This window comes from Solanum pennellii, chromosome 5 (assembly GCF_001406875.1).
Source record: "Solanum pennellii chromosome 5, SPENNV200".
Lineage (NCBI taxonomy): Eukaryota > Viridiplantae > Streptophyta > Magnoliopsida > Solanales > Solanaceae > Solanum > Solanum pennellii.
Genome location: NC_028641.1, coordinates 24,047,745 through 24,053,615, shown reverse-complemented (window position 1 = coordinate 24,053,615; position 5,871 = coordinate 24,047,745). Strand labels below are relative to the sequence as shown.

General features: G+C 31.6%; 1 long non-coding RNA gene across 1 annotated transcript; it reads left to right on the top strand.

Moving 5' to 3' along the window:
- Positions 1-2,098: 2,098 nt before the first annotated feature.
- Positions 2,099-2,883, top strand: LOC114077374. Its single transcript, XR_003578681.1, has 2 exons — positions 2,099-2,632; positions 2,719-2,883. It is a non-coding gene; the product is annotated as an uncharacterized LOC114077374 (long non-coding RNA).
- The last annotated feature ends 2,988 nt before the right edge of the window (positions 2,884-5,871 follow it).

Genomic DNA, 5,871 nt, shown 5'->3' with positions numbered 1-5,871 from the left:
ATATATATATATATATATATATATATACAATTCACCTTTCTCTCACTCTTTTCCCTCTCTCTCCTCTCTCCTCTCTCTTCCAGTCTGCTCGTCTCTTTCCTCTATACATGTACCTACAAATTGTAATTATCAAAATATAGCTATGGAGAGTAATTAATTATTTTTAATTGGCTATATGTGAAAGTTTCCTTTTAAGTGAAGGGTATAGTTTAAAGATGTTTTTGGCTAAAAACTCTAATGCAAACTTTTAATTTTCAAAAATATCTTTATTCTATTCGAAAAGGTTTTAAAATATTCTTCATTCATTTATTTGATTTAAAATACCCCTCAATCCACCTTTATGATCTATTTTTATTCAAAACTTAATCGACTTTTAAAAGAAAATAGTCAAAAATACCCTCAACTTTCATTTATTAGTTGACTTTACCTTTATCGTTAAAATAAAGTTGTTTTTACCTTTGTCGCTATTATACTAATCATATGTGTCTCCCAATTGGATGGAAAGCTCCAAATCAATTAAAATTACCGAATTTCAATTAATATGACTCAATTTTTTTTTAATTCGAACCCGACCCACTAAATTAAACCAAATGAAATCGTATCAAACTAAATCCTAAATCCATGTTTCTAATCATCTTCTTCATCTCTAATCCGAACCCGATTTTCTCCTTTTTCTAGTATATATATATATTTGGAAATTAAGCAAATATCTAATAAAAATAAAATAACTGCAAAATATATACTCCATTAACACTTTGTTTGGATCATTGTACCCATTGTTTCATAATGTATTGTATTGTATTGTACTATATTGTACTGTATTGTATGGTAGATACAATGTTTGACTAGACTGTATTTTTTTTTATTTAACATTTTAATTGTTTGGTTTGATCGTATCGTACTGTATTGTAATTTATAAATTTACTAACATATCTTAATTATTCTAGGATATGAGGTTTGACTAGATTCAAATAATTAAAACAAAAGGGTAAAATATTATATATACAATTGAAAAAAGAAGTTAAGTAACAATGAAAACACACAAAATTGGTTGTTCCACAAATTAGGAATTTTTATTATTACGTAACAATGAAATTTAACAATACAACACATTTTAAATAACAATCGAAACAAACATTTTAGGTATAATAACAATACAATATGATACAATAGATAACAATGATTCAAACATAATATAAATAATTACCTAATATATATTTTTCAACTAATTTAACTTAATTGATACTTAATCAATATATATATATATATATATATATTATAATAATATTTTATAATTATTCTATTAGTCTATAATATCAAGTAATTCAATAACACGTCATTGCGTCTCATTCTACATAAGTCGTAGATCACAGGTAGAGCTCAGCGTAGTGGCGGCATCGTCAGCTTATGTAAGGGTTTGGATATATAGAATAGAATAGAGATAAAACTAGGGAAGAGTGCTGATCTCTTGTTCAAATCAGATATGATTAGACAACAAGACCAACTTGTATCGAAACACATTCTATTATGGTGTGAATATAATTTTATCACTTAAATAGAAAATCCAATCACTAAAAATTGTTAACCAAAAAAAAAACAAAAAAACAATAACAAGTACTCTCACCATTTTATAAAAAATGAAATGATTTAATTTGACACGGAGTTTAAAAGTATAATTTTTTTTTATATTTTGTGGTCTTAAAATAAAGTTAGATTAAATGTATAAAATTATTTTTTTATCTTGTGGCCTTAAATATGCCACGTGAAACGTTGAAATTAAAATATTATCTAAAAAAGAGGTCATTCTTTTTAAAATAAACTAAAAAATAAAGAAAGTTATTCTTTTTAAAACGAAGGGATTACTATTTTATCTGTTAAAATATTATTTCTTCTCTTCTAAAAAAAATTATCAATTTTTCTTATAGTTGGTTTTTTTTATAATATTTTAATTTTAATTTTATGACATATATTTAAGGTCACAAAATTATTAATATTTTGATATATTTAACATAATAATTTTAATGTAGAACCATGAATTAATAAATGCAACCTTCCGACTTCCAAACAGTTAATTTCTCTTCCCAAAACCTTTTTGTACTCTGTAACCTACTAACCTCATCATTAATTTTTCGTGTTGGATGAAATTTTTATTTTCTATAAATTTAGGCCCATTCATTGTTTTATACATCTGTAGAACATTTCAAATCCTGTTTGTTTTCTTGCAATATGGATGGATCCTCTATTCCAAGAATAAGGACTAGACAACAATTTTTAAAATACTGTGTGAATTTTATTGAAAAGAGGAACAAGTCCACTCAAAATGTAAGGAAAAAACCTAAGTTGGAAGAAAAGAATACAAAAATGGGTAAAATGAAGAAGGTGGTAAGTGGTAAGTCGACTGAAAATAGTAGTCACTCTTGTACTGATGTGAGTTGTGGGTTGAAAGGAAAAAAGACATGTTCTGGGAGAGGTGAAAAGGCAAAAATGGGAAAAAAGGTGGAGAGTAGTAAGAAGAAGTTCACTTGTAAGTCCATCCACGAAACATCTAATCCTTCGCCTGATGATGTTGAGAAATTGGAACATGATACAATTGAATCTGACGACGACGATTAATAATAAGTTGGAAAAATAGGTTCTTTAATTCTCCTCTCACTCACATTTAGTTTTTTTTTTTGATAATTTATGTAACACTGGAAATTTCTCTTTTGTTTTTGTCAGGGCGAAGAAGGAGATTCAGTTTTGTCTTTGTTTTTTTGGCTCTACAAAAATGAATTATGGATCAACTCGGATTAATTAATATTTGGGCTCTTGTACTATTTTCATTTTCATCACTTCGATATTGTAATATCGGTTTTAATATATTCACCTACTTCTCTATTTTCTTGATTGTTCTAGTGGAGTCATTATATCAATTTTCATACATTTGGATGACACTCATAGCAACTTATTCTCACATATAAACTTGTACTAACAAATAAAAATATATCAGTGATTAGCTATTTTCCTAGAAATATTTATTTTTTAAACTATAAAGTAAAAAAAAGAATGTATTTTGCCAAATAAAGTTCGTCTAATCAAATTGTCAAGCCGTTTCCAAGTCATGCTAGGATAACTTTATACTCCAAGAAAAGATATATAGTTGATGATTTCATCAATTTTACAAAACAAAACATGGCTTCTGATATATTATCTTTAAAGTTACCATATAATATTGTGAAGAAAATTTTGTCTAGTCTAAATGTGAAAGAAAGAGCAACCACATGTCTTGGCATGACATGATAAAATCATTGGACGATCACAAATTTATCCTACAGAGGTATCTGTGGATACTGCCATTACTATCCATTTTTCTCAATTTTGTGAGAAGTGCTCTATCCTCTTCACTGTCGCTGAAGATTATAATAGTACCGAAATCTATTTCTTACCCTACCAACTTCCTCTGCTTTATTCAAAATTTCCGACTCAGTTACAGAGTCCAGATCATTAGCCGTTCTTCATTTAAAATGGTCCGAAATTAAAGAGAATGATAATAAAGAATTTCCTTGTTTGAAAGAGATTTGTTTCGATCAAGTTTGTATATCTCCTGCTAAATTTATCAACATGTGCAATTGTTTATTTAAATTTGAAAGATTGTTCCTCCCTGAATTCTGTAGGCTTTAAAATTTAGAGAATATCACCTTCTTTATTCATCTCATAATAGAGGTATACAAATAATACTTTGTTGACAAGTAGAATTACAGTAGACTTTGGACTAATACTTGACCCCTACTTCAAGATATATATATATATATATATATATATATTCCTAGTTTCAATACTCCCCCTGCCAATCATCTCGTGAAAGAACTTCCCTGATGTAGCCTTGGTGTGTACATCTGCCAGTTGATTTTCAGACTAGACAAAAGGAAAATGTATAATCTTTTGATCTAACTTATCCTTAATAATGAAGTGTCGATCAATTTCAACATGCTTTAGTTCGATCATGTTGAACAGGGTTCTGTGCTATTTGAATTGCGGCTTTGTTATCACATAATAACTTCATAGGTTTTATACATTCAATTCCAAGATCCTTCAGAACATATTTAATCCATAGTAGCTCACACAAGCCATTGGCCATCCCTCGAAATTCTGCTTCTGCACTAGACCTCGCGACAACCTTTTGCTTCTTGCTTCTCCACGTGACAAGATTGCCTTCGACAAAAGTGAGATAACCCGAGGTTGATTTCCTGGTCAAGAGATCTCCTGCCCAATCTGCATCTGTATAGCCTTCGATGACACTTTTTTCATTCTTCAGGAAAGACAATCCTTTTCCTGGAGCACTTTTCAAGTATCGTAAAATTCTATAGACAGCTTCCATATGATCTTCTGTTGGGTTCTGCATGACCTTAAGGACCATGTCGTCAACGTATACAATCAACGTTGTTACCTTTCCTTCGTTGTGTTTGATAAACAAAGTGTGATCAAAGTTACTTTGTTTATAACCCACCGATGTCTTTGCAGATGTGAAACGTCCAAACCATGCCCGTGGTGACTGTTTTAACCCATAAAATGCCTTCTTTAATCTGCATACCTTGTTTCTATAAGTGTGCTCCTGCATTATTCCCGATGGAAGTGATATACCGTGGTTTCACGGTATTTTAAATGTTTTTTCCTTAAGTTTAGTGGGTCGAAAAGCCTTTTTGTACTAATTTTTATGTAAGTTTCTTTTTATTTGCAGGAAATCTGTCTAAAAAAGATGAATGCGGAGGTTTTTGGGTGAGAAATACAAAAAGTACCACCTACGGAGCTTGTGACGGTTCGTCGTGCCCGTGACGGTCTGTAGGTGGCATCGTAGTGCAGCTGCTGAAGAAAGATGGGGAAGTCTGACCAAGTGTGGGGTTACGGAGTGCGTGACGGACCGTCGTAGCCATGACGGTTCGTCCTGCTAGTTCGTCATGAAGATCAGAGAAGTATTCCCAGTACCCAAATTCCAAGAGTTCAAGTGTTTTGAAACGGAGACCCTCGACGGACCGTTGTGCCTATGACGATCCGTCATACCTGCCGTCGAGGGTAATGAAGAGAGCAGCAGAAGAAATTGCACAAGTATGGGACGACGTAATCCATGACGGTCCGTCGTGACCACGACAATCCGTCGCGAGGTCCGTCGTGACCACGACGATCCGTCGAGCCAGCCACGTTTTGACAGATTTGCAGCAAATAGAGTCTTTATTTAATTAGGTTTTTATTTTTTATAAATAGTTCGAAAAACCTTGTTTTTGAGGTTAGACCCTTGATTATTTTTTAGACTCTTTGGTAGACTCTTGAATATTTTTAGACTCTTGTAATTGATTGTTGATGAATTTTGTGGATCAATCAAGTAAACTTTCGGATTTTACTCTTTCTCATTGAAGTAAGTGCATGAATTCTTATATCATATATTTGAATATTGTGATTACGACTATGGGTAACTAAACTCCATAACTAGGGTTGTGGGAACCATAGGCGAATAATGAGGTAAAACCTAACTAAAATAACAATTTTAGAATAGTGTCTTGCATGTATTCATAATTCTTTCGCTTAAAAGTCTTTTTAACGGATGGCCAACGTTAGAATTCGCCTTAATGCTACTTGCCGGACCAAGGAGGTAGATAATAGGAAAAGAATTATCAACATAGATATAGTGTATACTATCTAATAGGCTAGTATTGATTGGTACGAGGTAATAAATTAGTCAAATATCGAATGCGATGCTTAATATGAGGTAAAGATAAGGGTTAGTATAGCAACACACGTAGCCGGACCAAGGTGCGGAGTGAAATTTTCTAGATGCCGGACCAAGGATTTAGAGATACATAACTTATCACTGTACATGCAAGATACTAGGAAAGAATT